Source organism: Triturus cristatus, chromosome 7 (genome assembly GCF_964204655.1).
Source record: "Triturus cristatus chromosome 7, aTriCri1.1, whole genome shotgun sequence".
NCBI lineage: Eukaryota > Metazoa > Chordata > Amphibia > Caudata > Salamandridae > Triturus > Triturus cristatus.
Genome location: NC_140590.1, coordinates 92,565,253 through 92,585,239, shown reverse-complemented (window position 1 = coordinate 92,585,239; position 19,987 = coordinate 92,565,253).

Below are 19,987 nucleotides of genomic sequence, written 5' to 3'. Positions count from 1 at the left end.
TCACTCACGAGCTTCCAGCTGCGTAGGAGCCAATGTAGTACCGATTTCAAATGCACCGCTCATGTAGCTTTTGTGCTTAATGAGCAGCCAGGAGGCTTTTCGGGTGGCCTCTCTTCTCCAGCGGATGTTGGAATTTCTGCAGGGACCCCCTTTTTTTTTTTCAACTGGAGAGAAGTGCCCCAGAGACTCCAACTTCATGTTCCAATCCAGCATGCTCCTCTCAGTGCTTTGCCCATCTTCTGGTCACTTTTCATTTGGACTTGGAGCTGGAAGGATCAATCTCCTTGTCTGCTGCATGTATACCATTGAATTAAGGAATTTGTATTTGAAATTTCACAAGTAAGTTGACAAAACTCTAGTATACGTGTGTTGTTTGTTTGCTAGAGTGCATGGTATTTGTGTGTACTCTGATTCAATTTTTCAAAGTTATTGTGGTGAGTGGCCTGCATTGTTTCAGTAAGGGCCTAACTACATTTTTGCATTTAAGTGTTCTTATTTTCTAAATCAACAGTGTTCCACATTTCAGTATATTTTCTCCATGTTTGTTAAATTTTAATATTTATTTATTTTACTATGTTCAGGCAAGGGCTAGTCATGGGTGCATGAAACAACTGTTTCTGTGGTATATGTTGTTTTAAAACATTATTTAGGGCTGGGGTGGCATTGGATTGAATAACAATTGTGGTGTTTTTTTTGTTTTTCAGTTTCTTTTGTGTGCAAAAAGTGTATATGTGGGGTAACATTTGATTTCTTGGGAGGGTGTGTATTGCTGCATTTGTAGCTCACTTAATTTGAGTTGTTTGGCATTTCTGAATTAATGGTAGTGTTTTCTTCAGTGTTACCATGCCTTATTTGCCTGTCCAGTGTGTGTTTGCCATAGGCTACCATTTGTTTTTCTTTGTTCTCCATGCCATACGGCCAGGGGCCATTTTGTGGAGTCTATGTCCATAGCCCTGAATGTGTTTTCTCTGTTCCACATGCCTCCTTGTTCAATGTTGTTGTTTAACCTTGTGGCACTGGCTGGCAGCCATTTTGTAATTCCACATTTTTGTACTTTTTTTCTTTATTTTTTTTTAAAAAATGTTTACATTTTTTATTTTCATGTTTTTCTAATTTACATTTTTACTTTTTTTACGTATCAATTATATTTTATTTTTATTTTCATTATTATTATTATTTTCATTTGGCATTGGTCTATCCATTCATAAATCCCTACTACTAGTTATAGTACTACTACTCTGCCTAGCAGATTGCATGCCCATGTAAGGTATTCTAAGCATTGTTGTTGAGATGAGAAGGCTTTCTTTTACTTTCCCATGCGCAATCACAAAAACGAGAGACAGTCCATGGTCACGTTGGACACCCACAAGTTGTTTCTTCTTCTTATCTAGGCCTAGTGTTATTAGCAAAAAGAACCATTGATGGACAGAATGCAGAAAAATGTCATATATTCACCCCAGTACAGAGATCTGGGCCTAAATACATCATTTTTTTGCTCACCATGCCATTCCAGTTTGGACCCAGCCATATGCAAATCAGAATTGACCCTGTACCCAATGGGAACAGTCCAGCCCGAACTACCAGGCCAGGTCCACCCCGGACTGGAAACAAGTATCCTAGGACCAGATTCAAGCTATCCTGGCTGAAGAGGGGTTAAATCGCGAAAACGGTCCTAGGATGCTTGTTTCTGGTCCAGGGAGGACCTTGCTTGGCAGTCCAGGCTGGACTGTTCCCATGAGGCACAGGGACTGATTTGCATGTGGCCAGGTCTAAACTGGGGTGGCAGGGTGAGTAAAAGAATGATGACTGGGGGTGAATGTTTTGATTTGTTCTGCATTCCGTCCATCAATTGTGTGTCTTTTAGTATTATTAGCAGCAGTGGATGGTGAACTAATTATTGTTCACCATGCCTGGAAGGAAGTATTAGGAGGAGGAGGATGGCCCCATTGCTTTTGCCAACCAAGAAGACCTTATATCCGCCCAGTTGGTTACTCTTTTTTCTTTTCAAAAACTCAGATTCACCAATAGCTCTTGCCACTCAGTAAAGTACTGTACAGGTTGTCTTCTTGAGAAGCTTTTCAAAAAATTGCCACCAACACAGTTCCCTAACTGGATATTTTTGATAGAACATACTGTCTGTATCTGAATTATAATAAAGTGTGTGATGTACGGATTTTCAATTTTGCTACAGAAAAAAATAAACAGGGAGGAGGCATATATAGCATATATATCTATATTGGGGAGAGGAGTTGGCCTAATTGCTAGGGGGGTCGGCCTCGAGTCTGGGGAACCGGGTTTGAGTCTCGGCAATGACGCTGAACATACTGTGAATCTGGGCAAATCACTTAATCTCCCCATGCCTAACAAAAAGGAATGTGTCCTCATGTAACGCAACTGGTGCTATGTAAAGCGCTCTGATACCCGAAACCGGGTCAGGTTTGCGCTATATAAAACTCTGTTAAAATAGCATCTAAAAAGGTGTGTAATGTTTTCTCTGGCTGCACTGACCACCAGTGCCGTGGCCAGTGGGCACGGCGGCGCCATCCTCAAAGCAAGTGAGGCAGCTACAGTGGGTGAGCCAGTGGCAGTGGTGGGCGGGGTAATTCATATTGCTTGCTTAGTCACAATTTATACACTTGCTGAAAGGGTTTACACTGTACTGTTGAGACTTGCGAACTGTTGAAGACACCCCTCTTCACTTAGCATATGGAGCGGGATTTAAGTAACTAATGGCCTCTTCTATCTTCAACTCAGCAGAGAAAGTTTCATGAAGAGTCCGACCTTGATGGGTTGATGGAAAAGGGAAAGAAAGATGGAAGGAGGAAGGATGGGTGAAATGTATTATGACTGGCAGAGAAGTATGCATGGGTGAAAGGATGCATATAGGTGGCTTATAGGATGCATGGGTGGGTGAAGGATGGATGAAAGGTAAAAGGATGCCTGCCTTGAAAGTGTATGACTGAAAGGAATCCTCTGGGCTTTGATGGGTCAAAGCAAGGACACGTGGGTGGTTAAATAACAAATGTATGTTGCTGAAAGGTTTGTTGAGAATGAGAACCATGTTTAAATGGATGGATGATATTCATAGGTGAAGACTGAATGAAGAGAATGTAAGATTTAAACGATGACTGAGCAGCAAAGCCAAGGGTAAAGAATATAAATACTTGAAGAACAATGCAATGATAAATAAAAAAAATCCATGGGAAGAAGAGTAAGCAAGGAATGTTGTTTCTCATTCAAAGGTTTGAAGTTGTGTTTCAGACTACTCCCTTTCTCACAGTAGTTTTCAAGCATAGCATATAGTCATCAATCGCCTCCCTCTGAGTCCCAACCTATGGCATTTCACAAGTGACAGCCATGGGTCATGTACCTAATGTGACGTTTATAATTCATAGATTAGTAGCTATTTATCTGCCTTGTTGTAGTCAGGGGAAACAGAGGTATTTAACAGAGCATGGCCATGATAGGAAAAGGCAGTAGCAAATTAACACAACACAGGTTTGTCTGTCTGGGGTGCAAGCTGAGCTGGCATGCCAACGTTAATTTAGTTAAACAAGAAAGAGAAGAAGAGCACTTGTATACTCCATAGTGCTTCATGCCTAAAACTCTAATCACATCAAAATCGAATGAGCCAAAGAATCGAAGATACCAACAAATGCTATGCACTGCTAGTGCTACTGTGTCACTATATAATTTTATCTGTTACTGTTTTGCTAAGAGTATTGGTTTCAGTGTGTCTTTTTTATTTCTTGATGTACCTGCTCCTGCCAACCCATCATCCTCACAACCCAATAGGCAAGAGGTAGCAGACATAACCCGGCAAAGGAGGCTGGAGGCCATCAGGGCTGAATATCAGTGGCTGTTAGTCCTGGAGGAGGCGGCAGCAGCAGTTGCACCCTCCAGTGCCCTAGGCTCCAGCCAGGCCCCAGTGCCTCTGGTAGTGGTCAAGCAGCTGCCTACTGCCATTCAATCACTGCTGCTCCCCCTATATATTTCTATAGAGTCTTTCAACACTGTATGCTCCAGAGGATAGCGCGCCTGGAAGCCAGGATAGAGGATCGTTTTGACCGTTTGGAGAGGAAGTTCTTTGGCCGCCACTAGGCCTCTCTTGCCCCTTTTTTAATCTTTTGTTTGGTGGGTGGGATTTGCTGGGGAGAGTATGGGAATATGGGAGTTGGGGCAATCTTGGGGATTTTGGATTATTTATTTATGGACATTTATGGACAATTACGTTTTTGGACTTTCTTTCTTCTAAGCTTACTTTGGACATTGGTTGGGGCTGGGGAGAGGGGTGGGCCAGCTGTTGTGGGTGTTCTAGTTTATGTTTGTTTGGGAAATACATTTTTTATAGTTGTACATATGATTTAAATCTTTTTGGGGGTGGTAATCTTTTACCTCGCAGTGCTTCCTCTGCCTCAGGCCCGCAGCCAGTTTTAAAAATCTGCTGATAGATGTGGGACTGGCCAGAGGAAAGACTCAGCTATCTCGTTCCACACTGGAGCCAATGTGCAGGTTTCACGTACACACGGGCATGTTTAATTTTCCCTTGATTACCACGCACACAGGGCCTGCACGGACACTGTGCCTTGGAGCTTTAGGAGAGGTAAGCACTTGAGAGAGCACACCGCTCCAAACACACTTACCGATGATTGTGTTTTCCAATTTGCTTCTTGACGAATTTTCTTTTAATTTTTTATTCAGGTCCTGTAAAGATTTGTTTGTTTATATACAGCCACCTTGGAATTGATTGCCTGCATCCTATGCAGCCTCCTCTAGCATTCAATTAAATCCCTGACATATACTGGAACCATTGGGGGAGTGCAAGCACTCTCCAGTGCTAATCTTGATGTAGCTCTAATTATAGAGCCCATTTAGAACTGTAATTGCTCCTTTATTTTACAGCTGTCATTAGTAGACATATGCTACTTATATAGCTGAATTCTTATGAGATGGCCCACATGATGAGGTAGGTTTCCTCGCATGGTTGGTTGTAACTCACATTTTCTGGTCGTAAATCACATGTGTGTGATCTGTGATAGCCATTTTAAGCCACTTACACTCTTCTTTAAATCATTGATTGAGACATGAAAGGCTTTATAAACCATATTTTTGTTCCAGAGGGAAGGTTATATCATGAGGGAACACCTTTCCCAACACGCTGAGCAGTTGCACCGCTTTGAGGTCAGTACTGTTCTGTATTAATGATGGTGCAAATGTTTTTCATAGGACCCTCTTTAGCACTAAATAAGTGTATTTTGTTTAGGTTGCCTTATTCAAACCACCCACTCTACCATCCTGATGAAGACCTGCATTCCAGGGCTTAATTTACCTCATGTAATCCAAGCCTAGATTGACTATATATATATATATATATATATATATATATATATATATATATATATATATATATATATATATATATATATATATATATATATATATATTATCTACTGGCGGTCGCCAGTAGATAGTTATAGTTAGGACCCTCTTACCATAGGAAATCCGCAACATTCTATTTTGAATAACTTTGGCGCCGGTCGACGAATCCTCACGAAATTTTCAAAATAGGTGGGGCGTTGAGCTCCGCTCCTACTCTGAAAGTCTCGGGGGGATTCGTCAAGCGGGGGCTGAGATAAAAGGGGGGTCCCAAAACGCGTTTTTCCCATGCATTTTTCCATAGGACCTTTAGACAGAGCTACAGCCCGAACGGCTGAACAGAATTTAAAGAAATTTGGCAGAGAGGTAGTCCTCAGGTCAAGGAAGTGCCTTTTGTAGGTTTGGTGTAAATCTGTTCAGTAGATTCTGAGAAAATAGCCTTTAAATCAATATATATATCTGAGCCAGCTTACGGTGCGCTTACGGTGCGCTTACCGTACGCGTACGGTGACGTGCGCGAGCGCGATTCTGATTGGCTCTTAGATCTTAGTAAACATTCGAATCGGTCAAAACCAGAAAGCGGCGGCCGCCATTTTGTGTGTTTCACTCAGGAAAAAAAGGGTGATAACTTGAAAAGGGGGCAAGGAATAGAGTTACAGACCCCATAACATTTAAAAGGGGGTCAAAGAAGGACAGAAAAGTAAAAAAAAAACATTTATTAATTTTAAAAAAAATCGCGGGGTACACGTACGGTAAGCTCAACGTACGCGTACGGTAAAAAAAAAAAAAAAAAAAGAAATGAAATGCAGACTTAAGTGTTTAGATATTAGGGGGCTCTAAAAAGAGCCGTTGTGTTTATGAAGTGATTTTTTATTGGTACCTACAAGTAAGTACCGATGCAGAGTCTAAGGTTCAAGAGGAAGACTCTGTTCCCTTCATCATTGAAGTGCACACCATCTCCTCTATAAATGTCTTGCATGTCGTAACGCAAGTTGTTGTGGTAAATGGAACCCATACCATAGTCTCGGAGGAAAGCAGAAACAGATTTGTTGACGTGCTTTCTTGCTTTGTCAATCTGTGGACAGAAATGATTGGACCAGTTCCATTTTTGCCTTTGGCATATGTTAGAAAACACAAAGGCAGTTTTAGGGAAAAGTGAAAACAGTTGTGCAAAGGTCTCCTTCATAAGCATTTCCAGACCTACCCCAGTGCACTAGGTCATTGCCACCACAGTGCACTATTATGAGGTCAGGGTGTTGGATTTGCATGAAGGATTTCACCAATGGCATCAATTGGTGCCACTTTAACCCTCTCTGACCAATCCATTTAATGTCTACATTTGGCAAAGCAAGGTCTCTCACCATACCTGTTTTCTCTGCATACTTTTCACTCCAGAAGACATAGCTGTGCCCTACAGTCCACACTGTGAACATCTTCAAAGGAGAACTGGATGCACTCAGGAGGTGTAATTCAGTAGAATGGTAAAAAGAAATGAAAGACAGTTTGGAAATGGAGGCATACATATTTTTTTTTTTTTAAACTGATTGGCTGTTTCATACCATTCTAGAATAAAAACTAGGCTGTATGTGTAAATTTATAGAAGCATGTTTTGTATTGGTACAGAAAAATGTGTTACCAAAGAACAGTACTATGGATTTGCTGTTAGGTTTGAAAAGTCAAGCACTCCTGCTCTTTGGAAATGAAACATTGTTTGGTGAACTTCTGACCTAACTCTGCACAGCAGTGTTTCAAGAGCTGTTGCTATGGTAGCAGGCAGAAGTCAAGTTGGGGGAAGGGTACTAGGCAGAAGTCAAGTTGGGGGAAGGGTACTTTTGGAAAAGGGTTGGTTTTCAACCAATAGAAATGTGTGATTACATTTGAAAAAAAGGGGGAAGCACTGAGATTTGAAACTTACATGTATATGTGTGGAAAAAGAGAGGGAAAGTTTGCCATTATCTGGTTCTGCTGAGAGCCGAGAGGTGTACAGAACAGAGATCCTGGCTCTGATAATCTGCTGTTTGAGTGCCACATTTCTTTCACAACTAAGTAATTTTAAAGGTGAGTTTAGAGTTTGAGAGGGGATGTATATGGTAAATTAAGAAATTAATAATAGAATTGGAATTCGTTTTGTTGAAGTTGTGTTTATCATTTTCTGTTTTGGGAGAAATGTAAATGTGAGGAACATGTAAAATAATATGGACTATGTTTTCACGATAAATTAAGGTGTACTGGTATAAATAAGGAATACTTTAAGGGTTTGAGGTTGCACTCAGTAATGCAAATACATTCAGCATCAGTAAGGCTGGTTGCCCTTGCTGGAGTGTAGTCAGTCACCCAGGCTACACATGTTGTTGGTCTCAGAAAGCTGTTTGGTATTGCTCTGGTGATTTTACATTTGCATTAGATGGAAAGGGGGAGGTATTTTTTTCTGCAGAAGCAGACTCTTAGCACACAGCCAGCTGCATATCCTGTGGAATCATGCATAGTATTCACAACCGAGTGGGGTTTGAGGTTTCAGTCAGTAATGCAAATACATTCAGCATCACTAAGGCTGGTTGCCCTTGCTGGAGTGTAGTCAGTCACCCAGGTTACACATGTTGCTGGTCTGAAAATGTTGTTTGGACATGTGCTTTTTTAAGAATCTGAAAAGTGGATTCATAATGTGTCAGACTGTAAAAGTACTTATCACTTGCCAAAAAAAAGAGTAGTAAGTGTGCTTTGAAATTGGCCAAGAAATTTCGTTTTTTGACTAATATGAAAACATGACTCTGTGTGCAAATAGGAATTACAGGCAGAGATTTATTGCGTATTGCTCTGGTGATTTTACATTTGCATTAGTAGGAAAGGGGGTGTTATTTTTTTATGCAGAAGCAGACTCTTAGCACACAACCAGCTGCTTATCCTATGGAATCATGCACAGTATTCACAACCGAGTGGGGTTTGAGGTTGCAGTCAGTAATGCAAATACATTCAGCATCACTAAGGCTGGTTGCCCTTGCTGGAGTGTAGTCAGTTACCCAGGTTACACATGTTGCTGGTCTGAAAATGTTGTTTGGACATGTGCTTTTTTAAGAATCTGAAAAGTGGATTTAAAATGTGTCAGACTGTAAAAGTATTTATCACTTGCCAAAAAAAAGAGTAGTAAGTGTGGTTTCAAATTGGCAAAGAAATTACGTTTTCAGACTAATATGAAAACATGACTCTGTGTGCAAAGAGGAATTACAGGCAGAGATTTATTGCGTTATGGTCTGGTAATTTTACAGTTGCATTAGTAGGAAAGGGGGAGCTATTTTTTTATGCAGAAGCAGACTTTTAGCACACACCCAGCTGCTTATCCTGTGGAATTATGCACAGTATTCATAACTGAGTGAGGTTTGAGGTTGCACTTAATAATGCAAATAAAAACATGTAAAATAATATGGACTATGTTTTCACCATAAATTAAGGTGTAGTGGTATAAATGAGGAATACTTTTAGGGTTTGAGGTTGCAGTCAGTAATGCAAATACATTGAGCATCAGTAAGGCTGGTTGCCCTTGCTGGAGTGTAGTCAGTCACCCAGGTTACACATGTTGCTGGTCTCAGAAATCTGTTTGGTATTGCTCTGGTGATTTTACATTTGCATTAGATGGAAAGGGGGAGCTATTTTTTTATGCAGAAGCAGACTCTTAGCATACACCCAGCTGCTTATCCTGTAGAATCATGCACAGTATTCACAACCGAGTGGGGTTTGATGTTGCACTTAGTAATGCAAATACATTTAGCATCACTAAGGCTGGTTGCCCTTGCTGGAGTGTAGTCAGTCACCCAGGTTACACATGGTGCTGGTCTCAAAAAGCAGTTTGGACATGTGCTTTTATCAGAATCTGAAAAGTGGATTCAAAATGTGTCAGACTGTAAAAGTACTTATTACTTGCCAAAAAAGTAGTAGAATGTGTGCTTTCCAATTGGCAAAGAAATTTCGTTTTTTGCCTAATTTCAAAGCATGACTCTGTGTGCACACAGGAATTGTTTTTAGATATTTAATTTGTGAATGTGTTATTGTGATTTTCACTTCTAGGAAAGGGGTACTTAGTATTTTAAGATTTGAAAAGATCATAAAAAATGTAGTAATATATTTAAATATAAAAAAGTAATTTTTTTTAATTTTTTTTTAGGTATTGCTGAAGAGCAGTGAACAAAATTTAAGATGCCTACAAAATCCAGAGTAACGAAAAACCACAAAAAAAAACTATATTTGAAGACAACTGGAGGACCTAAGTTAGTTGGAGATGCTCATGTTGGGAAAAAGAGAAAGTCTTCTGGTAAGCAGACAAAAGATTTTTTAAAGAACATCTTCAAAAAAAGGAAAAATGTACAAAATGTCTGTACTGGAAAGAATGTTTTCAATAGAAAATAACAGAAAAAAATTGAGAATTTAGTTAATGCAAATATACCTTCTGCAATAACAAAGATTAACTTAAACAGAAAAACAGCGTTTAAAGAAATACGTAGAAAAATGTTTCAGAGAAGAGTTATGTCCAATTTGATAAAGGATGTGAAGAAATATAAGAAAAAGGCAAAATATTACAAGAGAAAAAAAGAAATTGAAGCCATTGCAGCAAAGGCATTAGAATTAAAAAGGAAACTATTCATTTTAATTTTGAATAGGATGCGTACATTAGATAAAATGGTTAATGTACTGAAATCACAAAGCAAAAGGAAAAGAGTAGTGAAAAGAACAAACTTTTGTAAAGTGTTTTTAGGAAAATGGATGCATAGTTCAAGTAGTGAACCTTTTTTTAATGAAGAGAGTTATTTTCAAAGTAATAGTTTGCTGCATGCAGTTGACACCGAAGGTCGTGCTTATGAAGTGAAAAATGGTTGCATAATGGAGAAGGAGATAATGGTTCCAAGAGATGAGGTACAAGTGATGGCGGATGAGGCTATGGGGAGACGTCCTAAAGCCCCAGTGTACACTTGGAATTGTAGTAGTATTTGCACTGTGCGTCAGGAATCTATTGATAAATTTCGTGAGTTTCTAAGAGAATATAGTAAAAAAAGTGTAAAACAGAAGATTAAGGTGCTTCAAAGTCTAGATCCATGCAGAGTGAGAGAGAATACTGGTTTGCAGGGTCATTCTCTGGCTTGTCTATCTAGAAAAGTGTGTAATAGTGTTTTCCATCATTTTAGGATGCTGGCTGTTCATCATACTGAAATGAGAAAGTTTGTGAGACGGTTGTATTTTGCTAAAAGTCCAGCAATAAAGTTAGATGAATTGAATAGGGCTCTGTTCCGTGCATCGGTATCAGATGTAGAGAAGGTTGTTGATGAAATTCAGTTTTGTTACTTTGGTCCTGAACAAGACAGTGCAGAAAAGGACACAGTAAATGAGGAAGAAGTGGAAGAGAATGTAGAACCCTCTGTAAGTAAAACATTTAATGATCACATAACAAAATTTGCAATAATCTCTAATGAAAGACCAAATATAACTTGTATTTGTTGCCGCAGAACTCATTATAGAAAACAAACCAGGAATGTTGATCTCTACAGAAAGAGTGAAAATGAAGATAATTATAAGTGGAAGGATTTTGCCACATATATATTTCTTGAAAATTGTTTTGAATTGGGTGAAGATCAGCGTATTTGTAAATACTGTTACAACAAGTTAGAGGAAAATAGAATGCCGACCAGAGCTGTACATAATAATTTAGAATTGGATGCTATTCCTGCCGAACTTTCTGAATTAAATACATATGAGTCTATACTTATTCAATGTGTTCATCCGTTCCAGACCATAGTACGTATGGAGCCCAAAACTGGTAAATTACCTCCTTCAGATTTACTGAGAGGTTTAAAAGGTAGAGTGGTGTATTTGCCCTTGGATTTGAAAAAAAATATGGAAACTATTGATGCAGATACTTTGGAAACTGAACCATTAGTTATTCTGGTTAATGGTGTACCTACAAAGAATAAGAAGATTTGGCAGGAGCTGGTAGATGTACGGAAAGTACAAAGAGCAAATTTGTATTTGAAAAGGAATAACAAATGGTATGAATCAATTTATATAGAAGAAGAAGAAGAAGAAGATTTACAAGAAGACACAGAAACACCAACTGGACAAATTGAAAAAGTGGACAAGTCAAAGGAAGAAGAAATTTATGAACATTTTAGCATACATCCTCTACATTCAAAAGAAGTTTTGGGAGACAATATTGATCTGTTTCAGATGAAGAAAGCAAAAGGAACTCCCGTGAGTGTATGGGAGGAGAGCTTTGAAGCTCGATGTTTTCCCCAGCTGTTTCCTAAAGGAAAAGGAGGACGATACGATGAACGTCCAGAACAGATTCCAGCTTCTGAGTATCGGACTACAAGACTATATGCAGAAGATCCCAGATTTCGACAAAGTATTCCTTATTTGTTCCATCTTTTATTTGAAAGCGACTTGTCTGCACTATCTTATGCAGTAAATCACATTTTAAAAAGTGGAGTACATTTACAAAATGTGTCTGCTAAGGATTTTATGGAGAAAGTGCAGCACCGAGATGATCATTTGGAAACACAACTGATCAATCTGATGGCTTGTCAGCGTGGGACAAATGAATATTGGTACCGACGCCATGGTGAATTAAAATGCATGTTACGGAATTTAGGAACACCAACATGGTTCCTTACCCTAAGCTGTGCTGAGTACGCTTGGGATGATTTACTGGATTTTCTACGAGAGGCAAATTCAAACATTAAAAACATTGAATACAAGACAGCAGGAGAACTGTGCTCATTGGATCCGGTTAATGTTTGCAGGTATTTCAATCATAGATTTGAGGCTATGATGTCCTTCATCTGCAATAAAAAAAATCCACCCCTTGGAGAAGTAGTGGATTTCTTTTGGAGAAAAGAGTACCAGGCAAGAGGTGCTCCTCATATTCATATGCTGTTGTGGATCAAGGATGCCCCAAAGTTTGGAACAGATACTGATGAAGCAGTGTTATCTTACATTGAAGAATATGCAACATGTGCTATACCAAAAAGCACAGAAGAGAAAAAGTTAAAGGAGCAAGTTTTACGTTTCCAAAGTCATCGGTGTGGAAAATACTGTCGACGGAAATACAAGAGCAAAGATAAATACTACACTAAATGTCGATTTGGATTTCCTAGACCTGTTCTTTCAAATGGAAGAGTAAACAGTTTTATGTCCTCTGTGAGACATACTATCACAAGAAAATCACCTAAGAATACCTACAACCTTAAAAGAAAAAAAGAATCAAAAAATATAAATGACTACAACCCAGTCATTTTATCCATGTGGAATGCTAACATGTATATACAGTATGTAGCTGACAATTCCATTGCTGTTGCTCGATATGTAACGTCTTACATTACTAAATCTGAAAAAACTGAATTGAAAGAAATGTGGGAAGAGATTTCTCACGAGAAGACTGTCAGTAAGAAGCTGTACAGTTTCAGTTTAAAGATGTTATCGCATCGAGAAATTGGATCCTACGAATGTTCAGATAGGTTATCTTCTGCAAGTCTCTACTCGAAATCAAGAAGAATAATTTGGGCAAGTTTAGGCCTTGCAGCAATGAGAAATCGAGTACTGAAATCTGTTGGAGAAATTGAATATTTGGCCGAGAATGACCCAGAAAGTACAGATATTTTGAAATTAAACATGTTGGACACATATTATCCAAAAAGAAGTCATCATCTGGAGAACATGTGTCTCTATGAAGTGCTGCAGAACTACATTTATTCACGGAAAGCCGCAGAAGACATCAACAATGGAAAATATAAAGTCATTGGTGAGGAAGGATGTTTGGTGAAGCAAACAAAAGGAAGTTTGATAAATCACAGGAAGCTGAGTTGCGACACTACTGACAAAAAGGAATTTTACTACTTGGCTCTTTTACAGCTGTTTAAACCATGGCGTACAGAGGATGAACTACTGGGAGAATTTCAAAGCTATGAAGAATCTTTTAATGCTTGCAAAGACAGCATACAATGCAGTACATTCTCAACTTATCTGCAAATGTTAAATGAAGAAATTGAACAGGAAACTACAATTGCAGCTGAAGTAGCTAGAGACAGTTCTCAAGACAGCCAAAGTTCAGGAACACTCAGTCAAGATCCCCTAGGACAACCAATCGTTGAAAATGAAGCATCAATAGCCATGAATGAAGTGGAAACGGCTATGACTCAAGCTCAAGAAGAATTTATAGACTTACAAAATTTGGAAAGACAACTGAATGAAGAGCAGCAACAAATTTATGAAGAGATCAGAAGCAAAATTGATCACGGATTTCTACATGAAAAAAAAGAGTGCTCATGCACATCATTTCATCCAATCAGGATGTATGTAAGCGGACAAGCTGGAACTGGAAAAAGTTTCTTAATAAAAGTCATCAGAAGCTACCTACAGCAAAAAACGGATTCTACTTTGTCTTGTGTGGTTACTGCTCCAACTGGGTTAGCAGCATATAACATAAAAGGAATCACCTTACATCGTTTGCTAATGTTACCAGTGGAGCATGAGAACAAAATACAATACAACAAGCTAACTGGAGAAGCATGCTTGGAAGTTTCAAGAGTATTGAAGAAGATGCAAGTTCTCTTTATTGATGAGGTGAGCATGGTATCAAACTTAATGCTTGCCTTTGTGCATTTAAGAATGCAGCAAATTCTAAGGACAGACTATGACGTGTTATTTGGTGGAAAACATGTCATAGTTTTGGGGGATCTTCTACAACTTACTCCAGTTAAAGGACAACCAGTGTTTAATACTGTGACACATGAAGACACAAAGAAGTCATTGGGAAGCATCGGTATTGCAAATATTTGGTCCTTCTTTGAGTACAAGGAACTTACTACTAATATGAGGCAAGCAAACGATGAAGAATAAGGAAGTATTCTGAAAGATATCAGAATTGGACTACTCACAGAAGTTGGCAAAAAAGCATTACAGAGTCGGCTGCTACATAATTTATTTCCAAAGGAAGAAATAGTTGCAGAGAAGATATACAAGAACATTGCAGAAAAGAAAAGTGTCATCTGCTTAATGCCAACTCTACGTGAATGCTCAATATTCAATGAGGAGCTTTTAAAATTGGAAAAGGAAGATATCAGGAAATTGGAAGCAGTGGACAAAATTGAGGATGGAAGAATTACTATCACATTAACAGGCACACTGAAAAATAAATTGGATTCACTAGAGAAGAACATTTCCAAAACAGCTGGATTAGAAAAAAATCTATATGTTTGCATGAACTGTAGAGTATTTTTAAGGAGAAATTTGGATGTTGAAAAAGGTTTAGTTAATGGAGCTATGGGAAGAGTTGTGGGTTTTATTAATTATCAGAAAAAAGATGGAATTGAATGTTTAAAAATAAAATTTGATCAGATAGAAGAAGTTAAAGACATTTGTCGTTGTTCAGTTCGTTACATGCTTGTGAAAGACTTATATGTACGTAGGAAGCAGTTTCCGTTTTCTCTAGCATATGCTGTAACTATTCACAAGTCTCAAGGATTGACTGTAGATTGTGCTTTTGTGAACATTGGTTCAACTGTGTTCAAAGAAGGTATGGCTTATGTAGCTTTGTCACGAGTGAAAACATTATCTGGTTTATTCATGATAGACTTTGATGACTCAAAAGTTAGTGCTGATACAAATTGTGTAAAGGAGTATAATAGATTAAGAAGAACCTATGCTCCTCATTTAGGTCAGTATCCTGTGTTGGAGAAACGTGTAGTTTCTCGTAAAAGGAGAAATGAGAATATCTTTAATGAAGATGTAGAGAGGAGGAAAAAAAAGAGGAGTGATGTAATTGCAAGCAAAAAGAAAAAGGAAAATGTTCAAGAGGTTGTAGGTTGTCATTTTGAAAATAGCTCTGGTGTCAACTGCTACGCTAATGTAGTGCTGAATGTTGCATTTTATCTGGAAAGTGTGCAAGAGCAGATAATAGTAAATCAGAGAAAAAGATTCTGTTCTGAGTTGAGTCTCCTTTTTCAAAAGCTGAGTAATGATAAAACTCAAATAGAAAGTGCTACTGAAATTAGAAAACTTTTAGATGTATGTTCAGGACGAACACAGTTTTCTCAAAATGTACAGCAAGACGCACAGGAATTCTTGATGTTTTTTCTTCAGGTACTGGAAGAAGAAGGGGTTCCCATTGAAAATATGTTTGGTGTCTCTTATAAATGGGAACATAGTTGTGAAAACTGTTACAATATATGTGGCTCTAATGTTGATTCTGAAAGGTTTATTTATTTAACATTGCCAGAAAGTAAAACAGTCACTTTTGCTAAATTAGTTAAAGATGCTAATCATAGCATGGAATGCGGTGAGTGTCAATCTGAAATGTTTTCAACGTTAATTTTAAAGGAATACGGACAGTATGTAATTTTAATGATGCAACGATATAAAGCTGATGGTTCAAAATTGGATACTTTAATAAAGAAGTTTACAGGACAGCAATTATCAATTTCAGGAAAAACTTTTGTAACAGTTGCAATAATTTTCCATGAAGGACCTACTGTTACTTCTGGACATTACACAGTTTATCTTAAATGTGAAAAAGGCTGGACACTGTGTAATGATTCAAAATTGATTTTCAAGCAACGTTTGCCTTTTGATTTAGCAAATTCCTATCTAATCTTCCTGAAACCAAAATTTTAGAGAGACTTGGCAAGATCTGTACAAAACAATTTTACCATGTTTTTGGATTAGCATTGGAATTTTCAAAAAAAAAGATTTTTCAAATTATCATTTGGCCTAAGGGAAAGGTAACCAATTGTAATGTGGACTTTTTTAATTTTTAATGAAACTTTCGAAAACCAAAAATTTAGAGAAAATCGGTAACATCTGCACAATTTAAATTTTGGAATGTTATTGGATTACCATTGGAAATTTATTCAAAAAAGATTTTTAAAATTACTATTTGGCCATGATGAAAGGTAAACAATTGTATTGTGGACTTATTTAATTATTAATTAATCTTTCGGAAACCAAAATGTTACAGAGAATCGGTGAGATCTGTACAATTTAAATTTTGGAATTTTATTGGAATAACATCGGAAATTTAATCAAAAAAGAATTTTAAAATTACTATTTGGCCTAGAGGAAATGGAACCAGATGTATTGTGGAGTTATTTGAGATATATTTTTGTGATTATACTTCTGAAACAAAAATGTCAGACGGTATTTTAAAGAAATAAGTATTGATATTAGATGATATTTTTTTAGAATATTATGGATTTCTATAATGTTATGTTTAAGTGAGAAGAGATTCTGGGCTTTTTTAAAACAATCTTTGAGATTGTTATTTTTTTTTTGCCCGCTGTTAAATGATGAATGCAATTGCTTTCACAATTTATAGTGAAATGCAATATATTCTGAAAACAGCAAAAAAAAGGCAAAAATTTTTTGGGGGAAAATATGTAAATATGTGTACTGTATTATAAAATGTTTTATTAAATATTAATACTTTTTTCTTTTTTTTCAGATTGAGATAGAAAATTTTAGAAAACTTGAACCATTTTTAAAACAATAAAAATTAAATTTTAATTAATAAATAATTTTTTGAGTGGGTATGGTAAGTCAAAAATGTCATGGTCCCTTTTTTCCACTTCTCCACAATCACATTTTCAGTTTATCATTGTAGTCTCTCAAGGACCTTGTAATGTGATAATTGATTTTTAGTGTTTTTTTAAAAAAAAAAAAAAAATTACGCGTACCGTACGCGTACGGTAAAAAAAAAAAAAAAAAAAGTTTTAAAAAATATATAAAAAAAAGTTAAAAGGTAAGGTTGGCTCTTAAAAGAGCCGTTGTGTTCATGCAGGGACAGAGGAAAGAAAGAATGGGAATATTAGTCGGTACGACAAATGTGCTGATCTATTAAATTGTTCACTAGGGCAACACTGGTCTCCCTATGACAAATTAGATCATGACAAGTGGCGCACTGAATTAAAACCCTCGCAAACCGATGGTTGGTTTCCAGAGGACGAGAAAAAGGAGATGCTCCCCCCACAGATGAAGGGCTCAGCTGACCTACCGAAGATGGACTCGGCCCTGCAGATGATGGACCAGGCTGAGCTGCTGTGGATGTGCTTGGTTGACTTACTGAAGGGTTACCTTCAGTATGTCGAGCATGTGTCCTACCATGTACATCTTGAAGGTGTCTCAACATGGTGTGATTCCCGAAGGAATACTTCTTGTTGGGATTCCCTCTTGAAAGTACACGGCCACAAAGCTTACAAGTCACTAAGGGTGCATTTACCTTTTTCTTGCCCTCTGGAAAAGAAAAATACTCCCATATGAAAGAGCTCTTTTGTTTCCTCCTTCTCTGCCTCAAGGTAGTGCTGCTAGCCTCACTCTCAGAAGAGTTCTGCTGTTCTGCCATCGTATCACAAAGACAACTCAGCTCCTTCTCCTAAGGGATCACAAGCAGAAATGAGGGGAATGGGTGTGGTGTAGGAGAGTTCTAGAACTGAAAGTAGTTTCAACCAATCAAAAGTTGTGTTTCTTGATCACATGACCCACCGTGCGCGTACGTTACGCTTACGGAGCGCTTACGGCAAAAGTACGCATGCGCGTAAAAAGGACACGCGCACGCACGCATGCGCAAAACAGGCACGCCCCTTCACTTCCGCGTAACATGCGCGTGCAGCGTACGCGTTACGCGCTGCGTGCGCGTGACGTACGTCTACGCAAATTGCGTAAATGAACGCAAACAGCGTAGAAATCTAACGTTATAAAAGCAAGATGTGCGCTTACCGTACGCGCACGTTAAAAAAATAAGAAAAAAAAAAAAAGGGGAAAAAAACCCCACTATGTTATACTAATAAATCTTACCTGTTTAGTTTAAAAAAATGGAAAAAATTAAAAATATATTGTAGAATTTTTAAAATTTAACCATAGTCTTTAAAAAAGGATAGAAAATTAAAATAAAAATATGTTAAAAAAATTGAAGAAAAAAAAAAAAAAAAAAAAAGAATTAGCATTTAAAAAACCTTGCAAATTCACTGAAAAAACCATGGGTTTCACACACGTTATAGTTAGGAATTAGCATTTAAAAAACCTTAGAAATTCAATGAAAAAACCAAAGGTTTCACACATGTTATAGTTAGCTGGACATTTCACTCGTAAAAAACCAATGAAATTCCCCCGTTATAGTTAGTTCAGCTAACTATAACTCGCGCGCCCGCAATGCACTACTGATGACGTCACATATTACATCACTCATGACATGGTCACTGACATCACTCATGACATCACTGATGACATCTCAAATGACATCACTGATGACATCACTGATGACATCATCCAGTGAATGTGTGTTTTTCTGAAAATTAAAAAAGTTTAATATCAAGGTCAATGGAAGAATAAATGGGTATATAAGTGTCTAAATGGATGCTTTGTTATTGAAAAATGTATTGTGTAACTGACTGATTAAGTGTATCATAGTGAATACATGGCTTACTGAGTGATGTTTAAATATGAAAATATCTGTATCAGTCTCTCACTTTGTGTATAAGTGGCTGCATGGGTTGGTGATTAGCTTCATGGGTGTCTATATAGGTTATTAGTTGTTTTTTTGAGTATCAGTCTGAGTGTCTGTATGGTTCGGTGGGGGGTATTACGTAGTGCATAGGTGCATGAATGAGTGATTCACTCTTTGTATGTGTTGAAGACAGCATGTGTGCAGGACTGTATGGGTGGATGAGTGTGTGTATGGGTGTGTTAGTGAGTGAATGACTGTCTCAATAGTGTCTTTATGAGTAACTACATATCTATTAAACTAGTATATGTGACTATTGGTGTATATAAGTGAGTATATGTGAGAGTGAGAGATTAAAAGAGTTCCTGTATGAATAAGTATGTGTTTCTATAAGTGATTGTTTTAAAGACTAAGGTGCCGATTACAATCCGGTAAAAACCGGGTACGAACCGTCGGTCGGAGCGTTTTCCCCGTCCGACTCGTACCCGGTCGTAAAACTTTACAAACATGGAATTACGATTCGCACGGAAACACCATTTCCGTACGAATCGTAAAAAACACCGACCGACGAAAATATACATACGAATGTGATCGGGGAATGCTGCGACGTGACGTCGGTACGCTTTCAGGCAGCATTTCACGACCCAGGAATTACGATTCGAACCGACAGCAGTCCGGACGGCAATATTTTCACGGCACCCAAAAAGTGCCGGAAAAGCGAAGTACGGCGCGAATCGACCAGAGTAGGTGGCCCGGTACGCACCGTACCCCCCCAGCCCCCGTACGTACGCGCCGACCCCCCCAGCCCCCGTACGTACGCGCCGAATCCCCCTGTATGTACACCCGTGTACGTGTCGAACCCCCGTGTACGTTCGAGTCGAACCCCCCGTGTACGTTCGAGTCGAACCCCCCCGTGTACGTTCGAGTCGAACCCCCCGTGTACGTTCGAGTCGAACCCCCCGTGTACGTTCGAGTCGAACCCCCCGTGTACGTTCCAGTTGTACCCCCACCCGTGTATGTACGGTGCGTACCCCCTGTGTACGTTCGAGTCGAACCCCCCGTGTACGTTCGAGTCGAACCCCCCCCATGTACGTTTGAGTCGAACCCCCCCGTGTACGTTTGAGTCATACCCCCACCCGT